Below are 12699 nucleotides of genomic sequence, written 5' to 3'. Positions count from 1 at the left end.
TATTGTGAAACTTGAAAAGGTTCAGGAAAGATTTACAAGGATGTTGCCAGGGTTGGAGGAATTGAGCTATGGGGAGAGGCTGAACTGGGGCTGTTTTCCCTGGAGCGTCGGAGGCTGAGGGGTTACCTTATAGAGGTTTACAAAGTTATGAGGGCATGGATAGGATAAATAGACAAAGTCTTTTCCCTGGGGTCGGGGAGTCCAGAACGAGAGGGCATAGGTTTAGGGTGAGAGGGGAAAGATATAAAAGAGACCTAATTGGCAACTTTTTCACGCAGAGGGTGGTACGTGTCTGGAATGAGCTGCCAGAGGAATTGGTGGAGGCTGGTACAATTGCAACAGTTAAGAGGCATTTGGATGGGTATATGAATAGGAAGGGTTTGGAGTAATATGGGCCGGGTGCTGGCAGGTGGGACTAGATTGGGTTGGGATATCTGGTCAGCATGGACGGGTTGGACCGAAGGGTCTGTTTCCATGCTGTACATCTCTATGACTCTATGTTGGCTGGTTGTTCTTTGTTTAACTTGCTCATTACCTCCTCAGAGAATTCTAACAGATTTGTCAGGCATGACCTCCCCTTGATGAAGCCATGCTGACTGAGCCCAATTTTATCATGCACTTCCAAGTACTCTGCATTCTCATATTAATAATGGATTCTAAATTCATACCAACAACCAAGGTCAGGCTAACCGGTCTATTGTTTCCTGTCTTCTTCCGCCTCTCCTGCCTTATACAGGTGTGTTACATTACTCAATTTTCAGTCCTCTGGGACCCTCCTGGACTCCAGTGATTCATGAAAGATCGCTATCAATGCTTCTACAGTCTCTTCAGCCATCTCCTTCAGAACTCTGGGATGTAGACCATCCAGTCCAGGTGATTCATCCACTTTCAGACCTTTCAGCTTCACCAGTACCTCTTCCTTAGTGATGGCTACTACACTGACCTCTGCCCCGACTCTCCTGAAGTTCTGGTATGCCTACGGTGTCTTCCACTGTGAAAACCGATGCAAAGTTTTCTTTGTTTCCCACTACTACTTCTCCAGCCTCATTTTCCAGCATTGCAATGTTGACTCTTGGCTCTCACTTGCCTTTTACACATCTAAAAAAAACTCTTGCATCCTTATTTCACATTAATAGCTAGCTTCCCCTAATGGGTTAAGGGGCAGAGGTTAGTGTAATGGCCATCACTACGGACAAGGTGCTGGGGAAGCTGAAAGGTCTGAGGGTGGATTCCATTTTTTTCCCCACTTACTGTTTTTTTCGTTATCCTCTGCTGGTTTTTAAAAGATTCCCAATCATCTGGCTCCCAACTAATCTTTACCACATTGTATGTATTTTTTCTTTTGCTTTTACGTTGTTCCCAACTTCCCTTGTCAGCCATGGTTGCCTCATCCTCCCTTAACATAATTCTTCTTTCTTGGGATAAATTTCTGCTGTGCCTTTCTAATTACCTACTGAACCTCCTGTCCAAACAATCCATCTCAGGGTAGGTCCTTGACAAGCTCTAAATGTAGTCACAGCACAGAAACAAGTAAAATAACTAGAGTTGGAGGATTATAAAGAGTTCAATTGCCTATAGTGGTTGGAGGGCCATAGTTTGCAGAAAGTGATGGACAACCCCTTGCCCAAACTAGAGGTAGTCTTCTTTGACCACTGAAGATACAGTATAATGAGCACAGGTAGTATGGGCCACTGAAACAAAAGCAGGAAGTGTTGGAGAAACCCAGCAGGTCTGGCAGCATCCTTGGAGAGAAAAGCAGAGTTAGTGTTTCAAGTCTAGTGACCCTTCATCAGAACTGCAAGCACTTGGGAAAAGATGGTATTTATGCTGACGATGGGGTTTTGGGTTTGGGGCGGGGCTAAAGGAGTGAGACAGATATGAAATGGTGACCGGAGAAAAAGAGACAGAGAGACAAAAATAGGAAAGCAGAAGAATGGACGGCTGACAATAAACCTGGGAAGAAGTTAATGTTGAATAGGGTAACGGAAATTGGGAATGGTTGAAAATGGGTTAGTTATACTCAGAGCAACCGATACAGGACATGGGGGTGTGAAGCTGGGTCATGAACATGGAGGGAAGTGTTCACGCTCTGAAATTGTTACACACAATGTTGAGTCCTGAAAGCTGTAAGGTGCCTAGATGGAAGATGAGGTGGTGTTCCTCCATCTTACATTGTGCTTTGCTGGAGCACAGCAGCAGACTGAGACAGAAATGTTAGTCTGGGAACGGGGTGGTGTGTTGAAGCGGCAGACAACTGGAGGCTTGTTAAGGACAGAATGTGGGCATTCCACAAAGCTGTCACTGATTGTATGTTTTGTCTCCCCAGTGTAAAAGGATCGCATTTTCAGCAGTGAATATGGTAGACTAAATTGAGTGAAGTGCAGATAAATCTACCTATTAGCTGTGTCTGGGGCCTCTGTGGTGAGGAGTGAGGAAATAAATGGGCAGGAGTTTCACCTTTTGCAATTGCATGCAAATATACTATGGGGCAGTGTTGGGAATAGACCAGGGTGTTGTGGAGGGAATGTTGACAAGGGCAGATGTGCGACGTGTGTCTGGTGATGGCATTCTCTGGAACTGGCGAAAATGACAGCTTATGATCCTTTGGTCTTCAAAGTTTGGGTGAAGATTTGTAGCTCGGGTGCTCGTTGTTGTGGTTCTGTTCGCCGAGCAGGTCTATGTGTTTGTTGATGGAGTTTGTGGATGAGTGCCATGCTTCTAGGAATTCCCTGGCTGTTCTTTGTTTAAGCACTGAGGATGTCACCTAGACAGGGGACGAAACGTTTGCAACAAAAATTTCCAGCTCGGTGAACAGAACCACAACAATGATCCTTTGGATTTGGAGGCTGCTGTAGTTGGAAGTGGGGGCAAGAGGGCGCTATTGCTGTTGTAAGAAGGAAGAGAAGGGCTAAGGGCATGGGCTGCACACAGCTGAGGGCCCATCAACCTCAGTAGTGGGAATGCTCAGTTGAGGAAATCTTTGCAAGGTGATTGTGATATTACAATTTCCTTGTTCCCTCACCTCTCAGTTGTTTGCAATTGATGTGCATTTTAAGATGAATTTTTTTTTTAACCTTTTGGCTGGTGGGAGTTTGACACAGATCAGTCTTTCTGAATTTAAATCTGAAGAAAAGATAAACATTTATCCACACGACATCTGGAATGTAAACACAATGAAACACTCACTCCCACAAGCAGACACATATACACAATAAAAGATGCATTTTAAATTTGATGTGTGCATTTGGGTTATGACTGGGATAACAAGGAAACAAGACGTGTTTAAACTGATCCTTAGAACAATAAAATCTGTTGTATAATGCTATTTTTAAACATATCACCAAATGATTATTCCTTCCATTGTCTATACAAATGATTTGAAACTAGAAGCCATGGCTATACAAAGAAGAATGACTAGTGGAAGTTCTTACCTGATTGTGGTAAACTTCATACCTCTCCTTATTATATTTTGAGTTTGCAGATGCTAAGTTTGAGGTGACCATACTGAATTTAAGTTTCGGTAAACATCCAGATAATAGAAACTGTAATCTCATATGTTGACTGTCTTGACACCGGTGGTGACTCCACCCATAGATATTTACAGTTTAATGGCTATTCAGTTATATGAGTTAGTTATTATACACGCAAGTCAGGTCAGATACCTCAGAGTGCCCATTTTTGCAGCAGCCTATGGTTAACCTTTAAAAGCAAAAATAATTGGAAACAGTACACGTTGAATAGAGTTTGTGTCTTAAGATGTAGGAATATGACGTATATTTACTGGCATGACACCATAGTGAATTAAAACCAAAAACAGAAATTGCTGGTAAAACTCAGCAGGCCTGGCAGCATCAATGGAGAGAAAGCAGAGCTAACATTCTTCAGAAAGTTCACCGGCCCTGAAGTGTTAATATGATTTCTCTCCATAGATGCTGTCAGACCTGTTGAGTTTTACCTGCAGCTTCTGCTTTTGTTTTTGACTTCCGGCATCCACAATTCTTTGAGTTTTCTTAACCATAATGGATGATCCCCTCTTCCTCTTCTGCCTGTTTTCCAGTTGACAATACCATTCTCCACAATACTTTCCCCTCCATTGCCTTTCATACGGGTGATTCTATACTTATCTATCCAATCATAGCCAGAGAATCAACTGTAATTGCCGCTTTTCCACTCCTTCATTGCTATCTTTTTTTTTTACATTACATTACATTACAGTGTGGAAACAGGCCCTTCGGCCCAACAAGTCCACACTGACCCACCGGAGCGAAACCCATCCATACCCCTACATTTACCCCTTACCTAACACTACGGGCAATTTAGCATGGCCAATTCACCTGACCCTGCACATCTTTGAACTGTGGGAGGAAACCGGAGTACCCGGAGGAAACCCACGCAGACACGGGGAGAACGTGCAAACTCCACACAGTCAGTCGCCTGAGGCGGGAATTAAACCTGGGTCTTTGGCGCTGTGAGGCAGCAGTGCAAACCACTGTGCCACCGTGCCACCCACAAATCTATAAACATACACCTATTTGCCACCAACACTTGAGAACTATTATTGATCCAATCCAATTTCTCATCTGGAAACTATCCTTCATGTTATCTGAAAGTACAATATCATGGTTTCACATATGTGCTGATGGCCCCAACTTTACCACCAGCACTCAACTCTTCTACTTCTGATTTGTCACATTGCTTGGCCAATTTAGTATTGAATGAGCAGGAAATTATTTTTTCAATTATACATTGATAAAATTAAAGCCATTGTCTTTGCGAGTCTCCGCAACAAACTCCACGTCCTAGCCCCGCGCTCTATCCCTCTCCCTTTTGACCATCTCAGGCTGAACCAGACTGGTCATAACCTTGTCATTCAGTTTGAGCTGAGCTTTAAACCTCATATCCTCTCCATCACAAGCCTGTAACTAGTAGAGTAACATCTCTTAGTTTCACATTGCTTCACCTCGTATGCTGTTGAAGCCCTCATAGATGTCTTGTAACTAAAGACTATCATTTGAATGGGCTCCTGAGGACGTTGCCCTCCATAAACATGAGCTCATCCAGATCTTTGCTGCCTGTATCCTAATTTGTATCAAGTTCAGTTCACCCAATCCACCTGTGGTTATCCAGTTACATTGTGCGCCAGCCCGACAAAGCCTCATCTTTAAAATCTCTCCTGTTTACAACACTCCATGACCTGACCCTTCCCTACCTCAATAACTTCCTCCGACTGTACAATTCACTGTGATAACTGACTTGGTCTATCTTTTGTGCATCCCCAGTTTTCATCACTCCATCTTTGACAGCCATTCTTCAGCTTTTTTAGATCCTAAGCTTGAGAATTTCCTCCTTTCACCTCTCTCCTTGTTTAATGTGCCATGTCAAACAAATGTCTTTGACCACACTTATGGTCACTTGTCCTTCTATCTCCTAATGTGACTTGTTGCCAAATATCATTTGTTAACACTTCTGTGAAATATCTTGAAGCATGTTACTATGTTAGCATTATATGAATACAAGTTGTTGAAAACCATACCGTTCCAGGTTATAACAACTCTATGGGGCGGCACGGTGGCTCAGTGGTTGGCACTGCTTCCTCACAGTACCAGGGACCCGAGTTCGATTCCTGCCTCAGGTGACTGTCTGTGTGGAGTTTGCACATTCGCCCCGTGCTGCGTGGGTGCTCTGGTTTCCTCCCACAATCCAACGATGTGCAGGTTAGGTGACTTGGCCATGCTAAATTGCCCATAGTGTTTGGTACATTAGTCAGGGGTAAATGTGATGTAATAGGGTAGGGGAATGGGTCTGGGTGGCTTACCCTTCAGAGAGTCAGTGTGGACCTGTTGGGCCGAAGGCCCTGTTTCCATACTGTGGGGAATCTAATCTAATCTATTTGAAATGACGTTTGGTTTCAACTCCATTTCAAATGGATGCATCTGCACAACAAATATCACAGGCAAATGGCAAAAACTTAGGTCATAAGGTTCAGGAAGAATATCAAGATGACTAATAGGGAGTGAAAAGTGAATCAGAAAATGTTGGCAGGTGCAGCACATAACTGGGAAGACAACAAACATGTTAGCCTTTGTGTAAGAGATTGAGTCATGAAGAAGGGAAGTCTTAGTACAGCTGTGAAGGGAGTTAGTGATGCTATAGCAAGAGTACAATGTTTAGTTTTGGTCTCCTTTTTGAGGAGAGATATACTTGTATTGAAAGCAAATCAAAGAAGGTTCATTAGGTTGCAGTACCTGCCGAAGAACAGCGGGGGGCCCACTCAGTAATTGGGCTCCACTGACGTCTCAGCTAAACATCTGGATGGTCAACATAGACTTGTATATACAAATTACTCAGTCTGTCCTCTTTATGTAAAGACATGTAATGTATATATGAATGGTATCACTAACTGTACAGATACCAAAAGATTTCTATGAATAAAGTATATTTTTGAAATACATTTTTTTAAAAATCAAAGAAGGTTTGTTAGGTTGAAGGGGATGTCTTATTAGGGGAGAATTAGAAGGTTGGCACTATGCTGATTGGAGTTCAGAAAAATAAGAGGTGACTTTGTTGCAACATACAAAATTCTAAGGAGTTACAACAAAGTCAATGCTCAGAGGATGCTCCCTCTTGTGTGGGAGTTTGGAACTAAAAGAGAATTTTTAAATGAGATGCTTTCCATTGAAGTCTGAAGGGAAGAGGAGGTTTTTCTCTCAAAGTTCTGGTAAGTTTTGGAATTCTCTATACCAGGCAACAATAGAATTTGGCCCCAGAATATACGGTAGCTTGAGTTAGATAGAGTCATGATCTGCAAGGGGGTCCAAGGTTATGGGAGGGCAGGAGAAACTGAGGACTGCAGATGCTGGTTATCAGAGTTGAGAGTGTGGTGCTGGAAAAACACAGCAGGTCAGGCAGCATCCTTATGAAGGGATTATGCCCAAAACATCAATTCTCCTGCTCCTCAGATGCCACCTAACCGGCTGTGCTTTTCCAGCACCACAGTCTTGACTTGTGGCAGGGCAGACAGGAAAGTGGAGCTAAGACAACAATTGGATTAGGTATGATCTTAATGAAAGATGGAGTAGACTCTGAGAGCTATAGGTCTTCTCCTGTTTTTATATCAACACATGTTCAAAACTGAATTTGCACAAATGCCAAGCATTACATGTAAAACCTCAACAATATCATTTGGAAAACAGGATCATTACTAAGATCCCCAACTTTACATCAATAATACTTTCCCCCACACAGTCTCTAAATTAGCAGACTGCTTATCCAACATCCAGAAGTAGATGGACAGAAATTGCCTTTTTCTGAAACATTATGTTGGCTGAACTGAACCTTGGAGTCATATTTGGCATCAAAATATCTTTCAACCACATATGAATGTCATCACTAAGATTGCCTATTCCACTTGAGTCATGTGTGATATTATCCAACTCCATCCTGTCTTGGTTCATCTACTGCTGACTGCTTCATTATGCCTTTGTTCCTTCTAGACCTGACTATTCCATTACCAGATTGTCTCGCCTCTTACAGCCTATCCTCATTGCAGCAACACATAAATACCTTGTTGAAAATAAGCTGTTTAAAATGCCAAATTCTTTGGGACATGATGCAATTGGGTAACACCTCCTGGTGCCCTCCAACACTGACTGTTGTAATATGCAGAGTCTTAGAAAGGCATCCCACTTAACATGAGTGGGTGCAAGTAACTATACAGATGCATGCCAAGAGGCAAAATTTAGGTATTTGACTCAGTGAAGGGAATGAGTTTGCCCAGACCCAATTCTCCTTTCTCTTGTTACATTTCCTTTGACCCCTTTTATAATGTAGTTGATCAGTAGGAGGATCTTTTTTTGGAAGAAATACCTCAGATTTCTTTGCAGGTCTTGGTTACATCTCTGGACAAGCTTTCATAAATACCAGATCCTAACAGATTCACTGGACAGGATCAGAAAGAGTCAGAGTGAGAGGGTCTTAGGCAAGCTTTATGACAGAATCAGTGGACAAGTACAGGAAGGCCCAACTCAACCTTGACATCAGCTCACTTCTCATATTTTTCATTAGTTGCACGGCGAAATTCTGAAACGCACAAAAACAGAAATTACTGGAGAAGCTCAGCAGATTTGGTAGCATCTGTGGAGAGAAAACAGAGTTAACATTTGTATCCAGTGACTCTTTTTCAGAACCATGAGATGCCAATTGACAGGGGTTAATTCCAGTTAAGCGTCTTGTTAACACTGCAACTAGTCTCAGTAATATTGATCCATCCAGCTTATCAAGCTCACCAGTCAAGCTGGTTATTGGGAAAGCTCAACATGGAAACCTGAGCATGTACCCAGTAGATTTAGATCAGTGCTTGCTCCGAACCACTTCTATGATGGCTGCAATCAAACCACAATGTAGGACACCATACACAAGCACCAAGGGGATGATAAGATAGCTAGAAAAGATGTATGAGGAGGGGGCTCAGCTACAGTGAGGATCACCTTGCTTTCAAGGCAGGAAGGGAAGAAATACACCTGGCAATTCATTTCCCAGGGTCTGTGTGGGAAGGGTGGGCGTAGATGGGTTGGTTTCGGACTTGTGTAAGTGAAATCTCATATGTTGATAGGATGGGCCACTAGAAAGGGGATATAGATATTTGTGAGCACAGTATCACGATCAGGCTAAGACTGGGAACTGCTGGAAGAGGAGCACTTCCTGTCCCCTTCCATCTTGCTGGAGACCAGAAATGTGCAATGGGAAGAAAATGCTTGCGAGCACAGTTCAAGTGAGTGGAGTAAGTGACCCACCCTGTGAGGAGGGAACTGCAGCAGAGATTGTTCACAGGGCTTTTAAAGAGACACAGATAGGGTTCGGGTTTGGGTTAGGGTCAGGATCAGCGTTAGGTTTAGAACTAGGCTTAGATTAACGGTGAGGGTTAAGATCAGGTTTAGAATCTGGGTTAGGGTGATGATTACAGTTAGGTTTAGGTTTAGGGTCAGGATCTGGGTTTGGGTCAGAGTTAGGGTTAGGATTAGGGTTAGGGTCAGGGTCAGGTCAGCACCGGCTGAAAGGTCTTGCATACTGGCCTCTAGGGTCAGGGTTAGGGCTCGGGTTTGGTTTAAGGTTAGTTAGTGAGTTTTGAGAAGATTTGTAGCTCAGGTTGAGGTTCTGGATGTAGGTTTGCTCACTGAGCTGGAAGTTTCTTTTTCAGTAGTTTTGTCATCATACTAGGTAACATCTTCAGTGAGCTTCCGGATGAAGTGTTGGTGGCATGGCCCACTTTCTATTTATGTGTTTAGGTTTCCTTGGGTTGGTGGTGTCATTTCCTGTAGTGATGTCATTTCCTGTTCTTTTTCTCAGGGGGTGATAAATTGGATCCAAATCAATGTTTTTGTTGATAGAGTTCCAGTTGGAATGCCATGCTTCTAGGAATTCTCATGCATGTCTCTGTTTGGCTTGTCCTAAGATGGATGTGTTGTCCCAGTCGATGTGATGTCCTTCCTTATCTGTATGTAAGTATACAAGTGAGAGTGGGTCATGTCTTTTTGTGGCTAGTTGATGTTCATGTATCCTGGTGGCTAGTTTTCTGCCTGTTTGTCCAGTGCAGTGTTTGTTACAGTTCTTGCGCGGTATTTTGTAAATGACATTAGTTTTGCTTGTTGTCTGTCTAGGGTCTTTCAAGTTCATTAGCTGCTGTTTTAGTGTGTTGGTGGGTTTGTGGGCCACCATGATGCCAAGAAGTCTGAGTTGACTGGCAGTCATTTCTGAGATGTCTTTGATGTAGGAGAAAATGGCTAGGCTTTCTGGACATGTTTTGGCTGCTTTTTGTGGTTGTTGCTGAGAAATCGGCAGACTGTGTTTTGAATACACTGTATAGGTGATTTTCCTCTGCTCTGTGTAGTTCCTCTCTGCTGCAGTGTGTGGTGGCTCGTTGAAATAATGTTTTAATGCAGCTTCCTTTGTGGGTATTGGGATGATTGCTTCTGTAGTTCAGTAATTTGGTCAGTAGGTGTTGCTTTCCTGTAGTTGCTGGTTTGAAGTTCCCTGTTGGCTGTTCGCTCCACTGCGACATCTAGGAAAGGCAGTTTGTTGTTGTTTTCCTCCCCTTTAGTGAATGTTATATCAGTAAGGGTATTATTGATGGTCTTGAAGGTTTCCTCTAATTTATTTAATTTAGTAATGACAAAGGTATCATCCACATAGCGGATGCAAAGTTTAGGTTGGATGGTTGGCAGGGCTGTTTGTTCGAGTCTCTGCATTACTGCCTATGCTAAGAATCCTGATATCAGAGATCCCATGGGTGTTCCTATGGTTTGGCTGTAGGTTATTGTTGTTGTTAGTGTTAGGTTCAGCATCCCCCGAATGGTATTGCGCAAAGGCCTGTAGGGTTAGGGTTAAGGTAACGATAGGGTTTGTTTAGGTTTGGGGATGGGGTCAGGGTTAGTTTTAGGGTTATGGTTAGTCACCACCCCTGAAAGGTCTGGCACAGGAAAAGCATTCACTCTCTCTGCAGGTGGCACCTACCTGGACAATTGTTTGGCAGCTACACATTTGAGCACTGAGTGATCCAAACATTCAGAATATTCATCTAAAAGCACCAAAGGCGCCAGCAGCATGCAATCTCTGATGGTAATTGAGATGGTTGACCCTCAATGCAAACCTTAATCCATGAAGTTTCACGAAGAATCCATCAACTGCTGACAAATGGCATGACAATGTGATCAGTGCCTAGAAAGAGAGGCTCAGACGTAGATGCATGCAAGGAATGTCGACATCACGTATATCAAAAATTTGGTTAATCACATAGACTTCTTCACCCATGCTATCAAAGTGTCCTCAATATGTTTTCTTTTTTCTCTCCCTCCCACTACACTGAGGTGCACACTCTGGGTCTGCAACTGGGTTGGAGGGAGTCCACTCTAATGTAGAGGCCACTGGCCCTAGAGGTTTGGTAGGGTGACCTCAGTAGTGCTTGTGCCTAGATGGGTCAGATATGCCAGAGGTAGGTTAACCTTCCTTGATTTGAACAACCAAGGGGGCGGGGATGGAGGTGGATGACTTGGACACCACACAGTGTCCTGCATGGGAACTGCTGAGGGGCATATGTGTTGTACTTCCTCCCGCTGGATGCCCTCTGACAATGTCCTGTCACCTTATGAGGGGGGAGCACCTCGCTTGGGGTCAAGGATTCCCATCCCCTTGTCACCATGCCTTTGGTTCTGGGGATCAGTGGCTGGGGAGCTGGAGTATAGTTGCTTGCGCGTCTACAGAAGTTCCCAAGGATGCTGGGCCTGTGACCCAATGTCAGCCATCCAGGCAGTCAGATAGTCACTTGATTTGCTGCAGTGATGCAGCTCCTGGGTAGGGGCAGCCACTGTATCCTACATGCCTGTCAGCCACTGCTGCTCCTCCCTGTGCACTTGTAGGAAGCCCTTGCTGGCCGACTTCTCCAGGTCATCTCCCCTCTGGGCCTGAGAAGGCCTTCAACAGTGTTTTGGAGCTGTCTGAGTGAGGTGCTCTCCAGACTGTTTGCCCTGAGGCATCAGTATCGGAGAAGGTGGGAGTTTGAGGATAAAGCCTTGCTGATGCTTCCTCTGAGGCCTTAGAACCTGTATCCTCAGTGGCTGAGGATGAGCTTCTGTAAAGTATTCCTCCACAGAAACCAAGAGCAGGCTTGTCGAACTTGTAAGACAAAAGAGAGAGGTTGCTGTGGCCAATGGTTAGATTAATAGTGTGATTCATGTGAGAGTTACGGTGGAATGAAAAGTCGTACTTACTCGTTTGCAGTTCCCACACTAGTATTCTTGCCTCTGAATCAGAAGACGATGGATTCACTTTTTACCCCAGAACTTCAGCACAAAAAAAAATCTAGGCTGACACTCCAAAGAAATGGCAGAAGAGTTGAATTGGTACTTCAGATCTGTGTTCACTGGGGAAGACACAAGCAATCTCCCAGAGGTAACAGTGGCTGAAGGACTTGAACTGAAGGGAATTTATATTTACCAGGAATTGGTGTTGGAGAGACTGTTAGGTCTGAAGGCTGATAAGTCCCCGGGGCCTGATGGTCTACATCCCAGGGTACCGAAGGAGGTGGCTCTAGAAATCGTGGATGCGTTGGTGATTATTTTCCAGAGTTCGATAGATTCAGGGGATGTAGTGTTACTGGACTTTCAGAAAGTCTTTGACAAGGTCCCACATGGGAGGTTAGTGAGCAAAATTAGGGCGCATGGTATTGAGGGCAAAGTATTGACTTGGATTGAAAATTGGTTGGCTGACAGGAAACAAAGTGTGTTGCTGGAAAAGTGCAGCAGGTCAGGCAGCATCAAAGGAGCAGGAGAATCGACATTTCGGGCATATGCCCGAAATGTCGATTCTCCTGCTCCTTTGATGCTGCCTGACCTGCTGCACTTTTCCAGCAACACACTTTGTTTCCTGTCAGCCAACCAATTTTCAATCCAAGTCAATACTTTGCCCTCAATACCATGCGCCCTAATTTTGCTCACTAACCTCCCATGTGGGACCTTGTCAAAGACTTTCTGAAAGTCCAGTAACACTACATCCACTGGATCTATCGAACTCTGGAAAATAATCACCAACGCATCCACGATTTCTTGAAACACCTCCTTCAGTACCCTGGGATGTAGACCATCAGGCCCCGGGGACTTATCAGCCTTCAGACCTAACAGTCTCTCCAACACCAATTCCTGGCAAATA

The 12699-nt window shown here is 44.0% G+C and overlaps 1 long non-coding RNA gene across 1 annotated transcript in view; it reads left to right on the top strand.

The window, feature by feature from the left end:
• The first annotated feature begins 9468 nt into the window (after positions 1 to 9468).
• The window catches only part of LOC122549678, a 6201-nt gene continuing 2970 nt past the window's right edge, over positions 9469 to 12699 (top strand). The window contains exon 1 of the long non-coding RNA XR_006311635.1: positions 9469 to 9497. This is a non-coding gene — a long non-coding RNA (uncharacterized LOC122549678). The remainder of the gene's footprint in view (positions 9498 to 12699) is intronic.

The sequence above is a fragment of the Chiloscyllium plagiosum genome, chromosome 5, assembly GCF_004010195.1.
Source record: "Chiloscyllium plagiosum isolate BGI_BamShark_2017 chromosome 5, ASM401019v2, whole genome shotgun sequence".
Classification (NCBI taxonomy): domain Eukaryota; kingdom Metazoa; phylum Chordata; class Chondrichthyes; order Orectolobiformes; family Hemiscylliidae; genus Chiloscyllium; species Chiloscyllium plagiosum.
The sequence above is the reverse complement of the archived record's forward strand: the minus strand, read 5'-3'. Positions and strand labels throughout refer to the sequence as shown.